At 42.6% G+C, this 14,698-nt stretch overlaps 1 protein-coding gene across 9 annotated transcripts in view; it reads left to right on the top strand.

Moving 5' to 3' along the window:
• Positions 1 to 14,698, top strand: part of prdm2a (PR domain containing 2, with ZNF domain a) — a 277,892-nt gene that overhangs the window by 76,658 nt on the left and 186,536 nt on the right. The window contains exon 1 of one of the 9 annotated variants that reach the window (XM_072478397.1): positions 2,228 to 2,352. The exons of the other annotated variants lie outside the window; for them this stretch is intronic. The gene's annotated coding sequence lies outside the window, so the exon portion shown is untranslated. Of the gene's footprint in view, positions 1 to 2,227; positions 2,353 to 14,698 lie in introns of those variants that run through there. 9 annotated transcript variants of the gene reach the window in all.

Genomic DNA, 14,698 nt, shown 5'->3' with positions numbered 1-14,698 from the left:
AATGGTGAGTAAGTGGATGGGAGAAGAGGAGGGAGCGGCGTGGAAGAGATTGGAGAGGGCGTCCTGTAGGGGGACTAGCCTACAAGCTATGGTGACGGCCCCATTGCCGTTCTCACCGAAGAAATACACCACAAGCCCGGTGGTGGTGGCGACTTTGAAAATTTGGGGACAGTGGACACGGCATAGGGGAAAGACGGGAGCCTTGGTGGGGTCCCCGATAAGAAATAACCATAGGTTTGCCCCGGGGAGAATGGATGGGGGATTTGGAATATGGCAAAGAGCAGGAGTAACGCAACTGAAAGATCTGTTTGTGGATGGGAAGTTCGCAAGTCTGGGAGCGCTGACCGAGAAATATGGGTTGCCCCAAGGGAATGCATTCCGGTATATGCAACTGAGGGCTTTTGCGAGGCAACAGGTGAGGGAATTCCCGCAGCTCCCGACGCATGAGGTGCAGGACAGAGTGATCTCAAAGACATGGGTGGGGGACGGTAAGGTGTCAGATATATATAGGGAAATGAGGGACAAGGGGGAGATTATGGTAGATGAGCTGAAAGGGAAATGGGAAGAAGAGCTGGGGGAGGAGGTTGAGGAGGGGCTGTGGGCGGATGCCCTGAGTAGGGTAAACTCATCGTCCTCGTGTGCCAGGCTAAGCCTGATTCAATTTAAGGTGTTACACAGGGCGCATATGACTGGAGCACGGCTCAGTAAATTTTTTGGGGTAGAGGATAGGTGTGCGAGATGCTCGAGAAGCCCAGCGAATCACACCCACATGTTTTGGTCATGTCCGGCACTACAGGGGTTCTGGGTGGGGGTGACAAAGGTGCTTTCGAAAGTAGTGGGGGTCCAGGTCGAACCAAACTGGGGGTTGGCTATATTTGGGGTTGCACAAGAGCCGGGAGCGCAGGAGGCGAGAGAGGCCGATGTTTTGGCCTTTGCGTCCCTAGTAGCCCGGCGCAGGATGCTGTTGATGTGGAAGGAAGCCAAGCCCCCGGGGGTGGAGACCTGGATAAATGACATGGCAGGGTTTATAAAGCTGGAACGGATTAAGTTCGTCCTCGGGATCGGCTCAAGGGTTCACCAGGCGGTGGCAACCGTTCGTCGAATACCTCACAGAAAGATAGAGGGAATGGAAAAGAAGAAGGCAGCAGCAGCAGCCCGGGGGGGGGGGGGGGGGGGAGGGGGGGAGGATAACCAGAAGGACTCTCAGGGTTGTTAATATATATGTATAATAGGTATAGGTCGTTGCTATAAATAATTGTATATTGGACTGTTAAATCATATTTTTGGAGAGTGTTTATCTGAGACAAGGCAGTTGCCATTTAGTTTTAGTTTTCGTTTTTGTTATATATTATTTATTCTTTGTTTATAAAACAGGTCATTGTTATTTATACTGTTATATTATTGTGTAAAGGATACACAATGTACTGTGATGGTTGACCAAAAATGTTCAATAAAATATTTTAAAAAAAGAAAGAAATGCATTTATACACTTTAATATGTCAAAAGTGCCCCTACTATGCAGGGGAGTTCTGGTTCAATCATAAATATGACATGGAACCATTCACAGACCATGGGGAACATTCCAATTTTCCATATAGCCAGTCCACCTGTCACTAAATTTTCTTTGAAATCTGTTGAGTATCGGAGATTTATTTTTCTGAAATAGTTTGCATTGGTCCATTTTCCTCTTCAATTATGCAAAGTCCAGACTGATAGTCAAAATACATTTCTTTTCAAGAAAAAATGCTTGTGGCCCAGCACCTTCCCGTACCATATCTCACCACTCCATCATTGACTCTCGTCGAATCTATTCCTGGGTTTTTCTTTACTTGTTTTCCTTATTTTAACTACTAGAATTATATGATGAAACTGCCCTCTCCTGCCCCTCAACACCCTCCCAAACACAAACACAGAAAAATAGCAAATAAAGAATCTTTAAGTTAGGCCAACAAAACATTAAAGCTGCAGTTGGACATTCCTGCACTGATGGTTTAATTTTTGTCCCACTTTAATATTTAGGCACTGTTGGCCATTATTGTAAGTAATAATGCATGGGTGTGGAAGGAGATAATTATTTTGCTTATTGCATTTATCAAAAATGATATTAAAAATATTCAACAAAAGTTTCATAAAGCAAAGATGGCTCTGAAAGGGTTAAACTGTCTGCATTGTAACAAAGGAGGTAGTTAAACTTCCTGTGCAGCCTGATGAGTCGGGCAGACGGCGAAACGAAATGGTTTTGTATACAGAGTAGCATGGCACTGGACTATGTGTTCTTGGGTACAAAATAACAGGATTGCCTAGGTTATTGTGTTTTCTACAAAATTTTGCATGTCTCCCAACTAATTACAGGTATTTAAGTGTGTTATGTTTCTGTTGTTGCAAACTGCATTGTCTGTCTTTATATGACATAAAGCTGAGGCTTCATAGAAAGATTTACACTTCGCTCAAGGCTTGGCATTGCCTGTGGTAAGTAGGACAGGATGCCTGCTCAGGTTTGTGTTTAAACTACTTGTGCCCTGTGCAAATCACTGTCAAATGATTTTACATAAATTGTCCAGTGGCTTTATGTGTTTGTCCAGTGGGAAGCTGAGCTACACAAAGCCAAAATGACCCTTTTGTGGTTAGCCTGTCCTGTCTCAGCCTGAGCAGTACAATTGACCTCAGTATCTTTGGGGTAAGGGAAGGAAGAAAATCAGGGCTGTCACTCCTAATTGCTATCCAGTCACTCCTGCTGGGGGCATTGGATGAGGACAGGGTAAGCTCAGCAAGGGGATAGCCTCTTTGAATAGTTTGGCAATGCTCACTGTCACAGCCTATATATGAATGACAGTTTTGCACAGTTCACTTTGTGGAATGGAGTCTATTGAACTGTACCCAAACAAAGGGAACATTAATTTTTAAAAATGGGCTGGATGTGTTTTGGTGATTCAGTGGTGAAAGTCTAAGAAGTATCATGTCATCTTTTATATGGAAGTTTAATTGATTTAATATAAAAATTATTTTAAGCCCCATGTTGATGAAATAGAGGTCATTTTTGAAGTTGATGTGCGTTCTGTAGTATACCCAGGTCACAGTATTGTATAAAAACATAACATTCATTTAAAAATATTTACATTATATTAGCATGTGGTTACAGCAAGAAACCATACCTTTCCCAAGAATCCGGTTTTGTGATTCATGGAACTGGAACATTTTGGGGAGGGGCTGTTTTATTTAATTGGGTCTGTGTGTTTGCATGTTGTTCTTCTAGTACCTGGCATTTGATTATGTTGAGTAATACTGTACCGATGCTTTATTTTGTGTATTATAGTGGTGAAACAGTATAGTATACATCTATTTTGCAGAATTAGTTACAGTTTCTTCCACAGTAAGGTATACTTTGACTTAATAGTTTGGTTTATGCCCAAATGGAAATTGAGGCAATGTATTTAACGTTTTAAAAGCCATGCAGTTTAATATGTTTTAGGTTGGTGTATCTCCTGTGTGAATACTCAATCATCTATATTTTCTTCCAGTCATTTACCATCCTCTGCTGAAAGCTGACAAATAATTTCATGGGTGCCAACTACTTTTCTTTACCTCCTCTCAACAATGAACCATTCTTTTTTTTAATGCATCCTGGCAATGAGCGTTGACAGGGCGATTGAACTGTGGGAATATTGTGGACAGGCCTGATCCTGTCATTTTTTGAAAAAGATTCTTGGGATATGGGTATTGCGAGCAAAGACAGCATTGGTTGCTTATTTATCCCTAATCACCCTTGAGCATGTGCTGAGCCACCTTGCAACACTGCAGGCCGCCTGGATGTCGGTGTACCTACAGTGCTGTTAAATAGGGAGTTCCAAGATTTTAATCCAGCAGCCATGAAGGAACGATAATATAACAGTGGACAAAAGAGCTGAACTCCAGAGGTGAAGTTAGAGTGATTGCCCTTGATGTCAAAGCAGCATTTGACCGTATGGTTTGAGGAGTCCTAGCAAAACTCAAGTCAGTGGGAATCGGGGAGAAAACTCTTCACTGGTTGGCGTCATACCTAGCATAAAGGAAGTTAGTTCTTGTTGGAGGTCAATCATCTTGTTTCCAAGATATCACTTGTTCGCTGATGATGGTGTAATGTTCAGCAACATTCATGACTCAGATACTGAAGCAGCCCATGCCCAAATGCAGCAAGATCTGGACAATATCTAGGTTTGGGCTGACAAGTGGCAAGTAACATTTGCAACACATAAGTGCCAGGCATTGGGCAGCACTGTGGCGCAGTGGGTTAGCCCTGCTGCCACACGGCGCCGAGGTCCCAGGTTCGATCCCGGCTCTGGGTCACTGTCCATGTGGAGTTTGTACATTCTCCCCGTGTTTGTGTGGGTTTCGCCCCCACAACCCAAAAATGTGCATGTTAGGTGAATTGGCCACGCTAAATTGCCCCTTAATTGGAAAAAATTAATTGGGTACACTAAATTTTAAAAAACAACCTTCAAATTCACCAAGCCACGTACCACCCTGGCTTGGGAAGTTTTGCTGTTCCTTCATTTGTCACTGGGTTAAAATCCGAGAAGTTCCTTACAGGAACCTATATCAGATGGACTTCAGCTCACCACCACTTCCTCAAGGGCGTTCGGGATGAGCATTGCAAGTGATGGTCACATCCCATGAAAGAAATAAACCGAGATTGGGGAGGACAAAGTTAAGTGGGTTTTTTCCCTTCTGGTTCTGGTTCTCACCAGCTACCACAGGCCTAGATGGTCAGGTATGTTTTTCAGGACTTAGAACCACTATTGACTTAGGCCATCAATCCACTGTTGGTGATGGGCACTGAAGACTTTCCAACTGTTATGTGTCCTTGCTGTCCTCGGTGCTTGCTTCAAGTTTTTTTCAACATGGGCCAGTACCGATCAGCTGAGCGAGGACAGATGATGGTGATTAGCAGGGGATTTCCATGTGCATGTTTGTCCTGATGCTATGATACTTGGCGTCAATGTTTAGGACTTCCAGACAATATACCACGTTGCCATCTCTGGTGGATTTGCTCTGCCAGTGAACCGGACATGCCCAGGCATAATGGTGGACGAATCTGTGACATTGGTTAAAAGATATTCTGTGTGACTATGTTTCGGCTTTCCAAATGTGGATGTGGATAAGGTGGCCAAGAAGGCATACGGCATGCTGGCCTTCATCGGTCGGGGCATTGAATATTAAAAATTGGCACATCATGTTGCAGCTGTACAGGACTTTATTTATGCCTCATTTGGAATATTGTGTACAATTCTGGTTGCCACACTAACGGAATCCGTGCCACTGGCTGGGAGGGGGCTTCCGGAAGGTTTTTTTTTGGGGGGGGGAGAAACGGGTGGGGGTTGGCCAGGGGGTATCCTGTGGGATTATGAATGGCGGGCCAGGTCCGCACATGGCCGGTGCCATGTTGTACTGTGCGACCGTGTACTGTGCGACCGCTGCAGGTTGTCGCCATGCGCATGCACGGCCAGGCACCTGGTCATTCTCCAGCTATTTTCAGTGCGAGAGCTGGGAGTTTCACCTGGTGCCACTGCTAGCCACTCACCGGTCCCGGAATCGTTGAGGGTTCGGCACCGATTTTGGCATCGTAAAACACCCACAAATTCTCCTTGGTGCCGGCTGAAATGGAGAATCCAGACCCTTATTTTTAAACAAGTTCTAAACACCTCCATGAGGACAAACATTCTCTCCGCATCTACTTGTCAAGCCCACTCAGAATATGTTTTTTTTAAAAAATCATCTCTCATTTTTCTGAAAGCCAATGGGTACAGCACCAATCTGCTCAATGTGTGAACTTCAAATTTACTCCAGCTCCACGGTATTGGCATTATGTACGAGAGTTAACTCTGTTGGTAAGGAAGATGAGAAAGTAAATTTCACACTGGTTAACTCCAACCCAAACTCCAGTAGGCCAGAAAAGTAGGTCAGCTTTAATTTATTCCAATTTCTCTCTCCTTTCATGTTAAAATTGCTGACTTTTCCTAGAATCATAGACTTTACAGCGCTGAAGGAGGCCGTTCGGCCCATCGAGTCTACACCAGCCCCTGAAAGAGCACCCTACCTAAGCCCACACCTCCATCCTATTCCGGTAACCCAGCAACCCCACCTAATGTTTGGACACTATTGGGCAATTTAACGTGACCAATCCACCTAACCCACACACCTTTGGACTGTGGGAGGAAACCGGAGCACCCAGAGGAAACTCTCTCAGGCACGGGGAGGACGTGCAGACTCTGCACATACAGTGACCCAAGCCGGGAATCAAACCCGGGTCCCTGGCGCTGTGAAGCAACAGTGTTAACCACTGTGTTATCGTGCTCCTTGTAAATAAATCCTTTGTTGTTCACTAATGAAGTCTCTGACAGTGCATCGATAAACCTTAATAGTAGATCATTGCAAAGCATTTTTGGGATGATCGATGAGCGTGGACAATATAAGTTCCTTCTTTCCACTTCTTAAAAGTGCCTCTTAAAATGGTTATTAGCTAAATTGGTATTGGCAAGAGACTGTCTATCAGTGAAAGAAAGAGAAACACTGAGAGAATCAATTACTTCGCACAGGGAGAAACCTGGCAGGTTGGCCATCAGCATGCTTCACTTATCTAGCTGCACCGGCCTGCTTTAGCCCCTCCAGGTTAATGAGCTGCTGTCACAGGCCTGCGAACATAAACTAGAGTAATGTATGTCGCACACTCTTGTTTCCAGGAGTGTATTACCGCAAATAGATAATGCTCTGATACTTAGTATTTTGACGGCTGGAAGATTTTAGGAATATTGGATTATAAGTATTGGGCAATTTAAGGGTTAAAAGATTGGGATTATAGTGTGTTTGATGCAGTGGGCATGTTTTTTTTTTTAAATCCTGTTTTGCAGAGCCTGGGAGCTTTTAGGAGCCAGAAGGTGAAATTGGCCAGAGGAATGTATTTTTCAGTCTGGGCTAATGCACTGTGGTTTGACTGGGGAAGTCCCTGGAGAATTAATTTGTTTTTCACCTTAGGGAGATTACATCAACGCTGGGTGGAGTTAGAGATTCAGAGAGTTTGTTGGAAAGCTTTGGAGAGCAGTTGACGTTTGATCTGGCAACCCTTGTTTTGACCACAAGTGAAGGCAGTTTTCTCTCCCAGTAGGATAGCTATAAATAGAGTAATATGTAAAAGCAGTGCAATCTTGTCTCAGGACAAGGAAGAAGGTGAAACAAGCCTGTTGGAACAGCCTTTTGAATACTCCCAGCCAGTCTGCAGGGGTTAAAACAGAGCAGAACACAAATTTGTTCTGCAAAGGAAGAATTACTCTATGCCATGCTGATTTTAAACTGGATTGAGAGCTGTATTTTTATTTTCTTGTAAGCGTTTCTTTTCAGATGAAGTTAGAGTTAAATATTGTATTCATAATAATGATTTGTTTTAAAATACCAAATCCTTATTTTTTTTCTATGCATTTACTCCTGGAGCATATAATTTGTTCCGCAGTCTTACAGTCCAGACAAAATAAAATAAACTATTGGGGTTCCAGTTCAGTATCCTAGCCACTGATGGGGGTCTGGCCTGGGATCGTAATAATACGTAAATCTGGACACTGAGTTTTATGCTTTCCATTTTCCAGTCCAAATCTTCAAATCTAGAGGAGTGCAGATAGAAACTCCACTGTGTCCCTGCTGTTTTCTGATTGTCATATTCATCAATGGAAATTGCTTACCTAATATGTGGTGGGTGAATGGCAGCTACATGCAAATAAAGGAAGCTTAACTTCTGCTGTGTTAAGACCGATGTATTTACTTTCATGATCAGAACTAAGTATACTTTAATTGTAGTCCCTGTTATAACATAGGGAAACCTGTAAACCAATTTGCACATGGCAAAGTTTCACAAACCAGTGAGATTTATGACCAGATTTTTTTTTAGTGATGTTGGACAAGGGTGAAATATTGACCTGAACACTGTCACAAGACCAATTCCAGCCTCGTTTGAGCCGGAATCGCAACACAAGTGCAATTAGATGTAATTTTTAAAATACGTGAGGATCTTGGCTGATCCCAATAAACTGTAGTCACCAGGTTTGTACATTTAACACACACAATCTTTTATTATTTAACAATAATATAATAATTAAATTGACAAAAAATGTAAATGACTACTTAATACCCCTTTCCTAACCTCTCCAACTTTCCAACTTGTCCCATATATTATATTCATGGACATACAGATAACAGGAGGAAAGGGTGGTGGAGAGGGTAGAAAAATGATTATAAAGTAAAAAGGATAAAATATCTCTGATGGCTTTCGGTTAAAATCTTTCAGGAGTTTAAGCTTCCGCTTCAATCCTTCTTCCTAGTAAGCTTGATAGGATTTTCTCAGGCAAGGCTGTCTACTTTCTTTGTCGATTCATGATCATTTCAACTATATAGTAAAGATGTGCCACGCACTTACTGGTTTTATAACAATGAAGCAGTCCCTTACTTAAGCGGTGAGGGAGCGAGTCCCCGGGGTCTAATCACTTCTGACCAACTTTCTCAGAAGCATCCCTCCAGAACCAGTCACTGACTGTTGTCAGACAGAACACTGTCCCTAGCCAACCCACAAGTTGCCAGCCAGTCAATGAAAACAACTTCCTCCATAGCTGTTTCTTAAGATTCTCTTGACATCGATGAGTCTGTATTCTCTCCTCCAAAAACAAATCCTGGAACACACAGTCCTGACTAGCAGGCTGCCTCAGCTTATGTCCGCTGCTTAAAGATACATTCCAATTATGAGCCTAAGGATTAAAAATAATAAAATAAATCAAAGAAATGGGAACAAAGGGAAATGGAAAGATCAAACTCCTAACAACACACCTTCCCTGATTTTCAAATAATGTCACGGACCATACATTTACATCCACCTGGTTGTCAGCTGTAGTTAAACATATACCTGAAGGTTTGATCATGTGATGTGTGATGTGATCGTGTGACTCGTGGGGATGTGTTGTTTCCAAATGTTATCACATTTATCATGTCTAAAGATGAGACCTCTAGTTGAAAACCTTTACTCTCTGTGAGCGTACAAAAATGTTTTTATTGACTCACAGGAGCAATTTTATGAACATATGCCATTGGGCAGGAAAAGACGCTCGTGTATCCAAGCTTTCCAATGCAACTGATGCATTGTACATTACGATATATACACTCTGGGGAAGCACGATGGCGCAGTGGTTAGCACTGCTGCCTCACGGCGCCGAGGACCCTGGGTCGATCCCAGCCCCAGGTCACTGTCCGTGTGGAGTTTGAACATTCTCCCCGTGTCTGCCTTTGTCTCACCCCCACAACCCAAAGATGTGCAGGGTAGGTAGATTGGCCACTCTTAATTGCCCCTTAATTGGAAAAATTAAAAAAAATATATAGACGCCCTCTGCTAATGACCACTTTAAATTTTCCTTGTGCATGATTTGTTTGTTTCAGCATGCTCTATGCCTAAATCATTTGTGTGACTGCACTTACATGGTATCTTAAAGTGGATAGCTTGTGTGCTGTCTACGTAGTATCTTCACAATTGCTGCATGCTTAGAAGGAACACTCAAAATCCATAATCGCCTGACAGACTAAAATCGAGAAAATAAAAACCCAGGCCATTTGGATGGGATAGAAATCTGGAAAATGTTTGTAAGCATTCAAACCTGGTGTAAGAGACCATCCTGATTCCACTAGGGTGAGATGGAATTCTGACTAAATTTTTTTTTTGCTTCCTTCCCCATCTTTTTTGTCGTCAACAGCAGCAACAACAAAAACTTGCATTTATACAGCATAGTAACACAGTCAGTGTAATGAGTCCTTGCTTGAGTTTTTTTCTTCTAAATATGGTTTTGATTTCTCTGTTGTGCCACTTTCAGTTTCCATTTTGCATTTCGTGCTTTTTCAGCATTGCTGTACGTCATGGGCTGAGAAATAGATTTACTTAAAATTGTATTTTAAGCATGAATAATATGGTGGCAGCTGGCAGGATGAGAGTTTTGCTGCAAAGCAATCTTGTTTTAAAAAAAAAAATCCAAATATGGATTTCATTGTGTATCATCACAACCTAACCAGTCTCTTCTGTTAACATTAATCAAAACTGTTACAATGCTTGAAGTTTTTTAAAATAAGTTTAGATACATTTTAATGCATGGATATAACAATAAGGTAATGACATGATTTCTCATTTATAAACTATTTTCTGAATTTTTAAATCTGGCGTGTATAATCCTAATGTACTGAAGGGTTACTTGGAAGAGGCTTTATTGTCATTAATAGTGGATTTGTTTGTAGTGTTTTTTTTTGTTAGCTGGCTCTAGCCTGCTGTTTGCTGGATAGTCAGGGGGAAGGGTGAGCACCTGCTGGCTTCTGGATAGATTTCGGAGTTGCCTGCGGTTTTCCCGTCTGTGACATATGGCAGTTTGTTTCCCTTGTGTCTAAAAGACAATGACATTGACTTGAATAGAAAGCAGCAGTGGGATAAATTAACCCCTCCCGTGAAAATGATTAGGCTTTGTTTTTAGTTTAGTAATTCCAAAATAACCAAGTAACTTGTTTTGTGTCCTATTATTTTGAATATTTGTATAATGTTTTGGAAATTTATTCGTATATTTTTTGTTTTAATTCTATTGAAAGTTCTTTGTTATCAAGACTTGTTTATAGGGCAGTTGATTAGCTCAAACTCTCTCCAACTGGTAGTTGGAGCATGCACAGGACTAGGCCAGTATGGTTCTTGCTCTATCACATTTATACCCTTCCAGGATGGTTCAGAAACTTCCCATATTCAAAATTACTGAACATTAACCAGTACCTTCTCATTCAGTGTAAACTATCTTCAGGCCAATGCAGGTTTGTTCTTGAATAGTTCTCAAAATATATTATCTGAAGTAGATTGATTATGCTAGTGTGTATTGATCTTTTTATATAAAAAAAAACAAACTGGTGGGGTGCTCCTTCGGAGGGTCAGTGCAGATTCAATGGGCCGAATGGCCTCCTTCTGCACCATAGGGATTCTTTGATTCTATGAAGTAACTGCTTAATTTTTTGAAAAAAGAATCCTAGTTTATTCTTGAAATTTTACTTTGACTTCCTACCCAGCTTATATTAAAATATGTTAATGATGTTAGCACACTGACGCATGGTATAGCAGTGCCAGATTTCTAGGCAGGTCTGCCCCTGCATCAGCTGCTTTAACAATCTCTCTCCTTGCATTAAAAGATCCAAACCAGCACTATAACTGAAAGAGTGGTGTGGGAAAGAGGGGTTCCTTTTCATGGGACACTGTCATCGGTTTTGGGACAGGGGGGACCTATACCGTTGGGATGGTCTCCACCTGAACGGAGCTGGGACCAGTGTTCTGGCGAAAAGAGTAAATAGGGTGGTCAATAGGACTTTAAACTAGAGATTGGGGGGAAGGGAAAGTCAGGGAACCAAGAGGTGAAGTAATCAGTGGGAAGCGTAGCTGCTTAGGAATACAAAAAAGCACGAAAAGACAGAACTCAGGAGAGGTTACGATAGTCCCCATCCCACAAAATATGACACAGTGTATGGAAAGGCTCAGTAAACCAAGGTCCATCACACTAAGAAAACAAAAAGGGACGGTCAATAGAGAATTCAAGGTGCTATATTTAAATGCGCGCAGTGTACGGAACAAGGTAAATGAGCTTGTGGCCCAGATTGTGACTGGCAGGTATGATGTGGTAGGCATCACAGAGACATGGTTGCAGGGGGTTCAGGACTGGCATTTAAACATCCAGGGATTCACAACCTATCAAAAAGACAGAGGTGGGCAGAGGGGGTGGGGTTGCCTTGTTAATTAGGAATAAAATTAAATCAATAGCACTAAACGACATAGGGTCAGATGATGTTGAGTCTGTGGGTAGAGTTGAACCACAAAGGCAAAAAAACCATAATGGGAGTTATGTACAGACCTCCTAACAGTGATCAGGACCAGGGGCACAAAATGCACCACGAAATAGAAAGTGCATGTCAGAAAGGCACGGTCACAGTGATCATGGGGGACTTCAATATGCAGGTAGACTGGGTAAATAATGCTGCCAGTTGACCCAAGGAAAGGGCATTGAATGTTTACAGGAGGGCTTTTTGGAACAGCTTGTGATGGAGCCCACGAGGGGACAGTAATGAGCCAGACTTGATTGAAGATCTTAAAGTAAGGGAACGCTTAGGAGGCAGTGATCATAATATGGTAGAATTCAATCTCCAATTTGAAAGAAAGAAGGTAGAATCAGATGTAAAGGTGTTACAGTTAAATAAAGGTAACTACAGTGGCATGAGGGAGGAACTGACGAAAATCGACTGGGAGCAGAGCCTAGTGGGAAAGACAGTAGAACAGCAATGGCAGGAGTTTCTGGGAGTAATTGAGGACACAGTACAGAGGTTCATCCCAAAGAAAAGAAAGGTTATCAGAAGGGGGATTAGACAGCCATGGCTGACAAAGGAAGTTAGGGAATGCATCAAAGCAAAAGAGAAAGCCTATAATGTGGCAAAGAGTAGTGGGAAGTCAGAAGATTGGGAAGGCTACAAAAACAAACAGAGGTTAACAAAGAGAGAAATAAGGAAAGAGAGGATCAATTATGAAGGTAGGCTAGCCAGTAACATTAGGAATGATAGTAAAAGTTTCTTTAAATACATTAAAAACAAACGGGAGGCAAAAGTAGACATTGGGCCGCTCCAAAATGACGCTGGTAATCTATGATGTGGAGATGCCGGCGTTGGACTGGGCTGAGCACAGTACGAAGTCTTACAACACCAGGTTAAAGTCCAACAGGTTTGTTTCGATGTCACTAGCTTTCGGAGCGCTGCTCCTTCCTCAGGTGAATCTAGTGATGGGAGACAAGGAAATAGCTGAGCAACTAAATAGGTACTTTGCGTCAGTCTTCACAGTAGAAGACATGAGTAATATCCCAACAATTCAGGAGAGTCAGGGGGCAGAGTTGAATATGGTAGCCATCACAAAGGAGAAAGTGCTAGAGAAACTAAGAGGTCTAAAAATTGATAAATCTCCGGGCCCAGATGGGCTACAGCCTAGAGTTCTAAAGGAGATAGCTGAAGAAATAGTGGAGGCGTTAGTTATGATCTTTCAAAAGTCACTGCAGTCAGGGAAAGTCCCAGAGGATTGGAAAATCGCTGTTGTAACCCCCCTGTTCAAGAAGAAAACAAGAAAAAAGATGGAAAATTATAGGCCAATTAGCCTAACCTCGGTTGTTGGCAAGATTCTAGAATCCATTGTTAAGGATGAGATTTCTAAATTCTTGGAAGTGCAGGGTCGGATTAGGACAAGTCAGCATGGATTTAGTAAGGGGAGGTCGTGCCTGACAAACCTGTTAGAGTTCTTTGAAGAGATAACAAATAGGTTAGACTAAGGAGAGCCAATGGATGTTATCTATCTTGACTTCCAAAAGGCCTTTGATAAGGTGCCTCACGGGAGACTGCTGAGTAAAATAAGGGCCCATGGTATTCGAGGCAAGGTACTAACATGGATTGACGATTGGCTGTCAGGCAGAAGGCAGAGAGTTGGGATAAAAGGTTCTTTTTCGGAATGGCAACCGGTGACGAGTGGTGTCCCGCAGGGTTCAGTGTTGGGGCCACAGCTGTTCTCTTTATATATTAACGATCTAGATGACGGGACTGGGGGCATTCTGGCTAAGTTTGCCGATGATACAAAGATAGGTGGAGGGGCAGGTAGTATGGAGGAGGTGGGGTGGCTGCAGAAAGATTTAGACAGTTGAGGAGAGTGGTCCAAGAAATGGTTGATGAAATTCAACATGGGCATGTGCGAGGTCTTGCACTTTGGAAAAAAGAATAGAGGCATGGTCTATTTTCTAAACGGTGACAAAATTCATAATGCTGAAGCGCAAAGGGACTTGGGAGTCCTAGTCCAGGATTCTCTAAAGGTAAATTTGCAGGTTGAGTCTGTAATTAAGAAAGCAAATGCAATGTTGTCTTTTATCTCAAGAGGCTTGGAATATAAAAGCAGGGATGTACTTCTGAAGCTTTATAAACCATTAGTTAGGCCCCATTTAGAATACTGTGAGCAATTTTGGGCCCCACACCTCAGGAAGGACATACTGGCACTGGAGCGGGTCCAGCGGAGATTCACACGGATGATCCCAGGAATGGTAGGCCTAACATACGATGAACGTCTGAGGATCCTGGGATTATATTCATTGGAGTTTAGGAGGTTGAGGGGAGATCAAATAGAAACTTACAAGATAATGAATGGCTTAGATAGGGTGGACGTAGGGAAGTTGTTTCCATTAGCAGGGGAGACTAGGACCCGGGGGCACAGCCTTAGAATAAAAGGGAGTCACTTTAGAACAGAGATGAGGAGAATTTTCTTCAGCCAGAGAGTGGTGGGTCTGTGGAATTCTTTGCCACAGAGGGCGGTGGAGGCCGGGACGTTGAGTGTCTTTAAGACAGAGGATGATAAATTCTTGATTTCTCGAGGAATTGAGGGCTATGGAGAGAGAGCGGGTAAATGGAGTTGAAATCAGCCATTATCGAATGGTGGAGTGGACTCAATGGGCTGAATGGCCTTACTTCCGCTCCTATATCTTATGGTCTTAACATGCTATAGTGTCAATGTATTCTGCATCCCTGCATTCTCAATACTGAAACTCTCAGTGCCAATGGATGGAACATATGCATATGAAACATGTGCAGTGTGTTTTTGTTTAATTCAGTA

The sequence above is a fragment of the Scyliorhinus torazame genome, chromosome 16 (genome assembly GCF_047496885.1).
Source record: "Scyliorhinus torazame isolate Kashiwa2021f chromosome 16, sScyTor2.1, whole genome shotgun sequence".
In the NCBI taxonomy this organism is placed as follows: domain Eukaryota; kingdom Metazoa; phylum Chordata; class Chondrichthyes; order Carcharhiniformes; family Scyliorhinidae; genus Scyliorhinus; species Scyliorhinus torazame.
The sequence above is the reverse complement of the archived record's forward strand: the minus strand, read 5'-3'. Positions and strand labels throughout refer to the sequence as shown.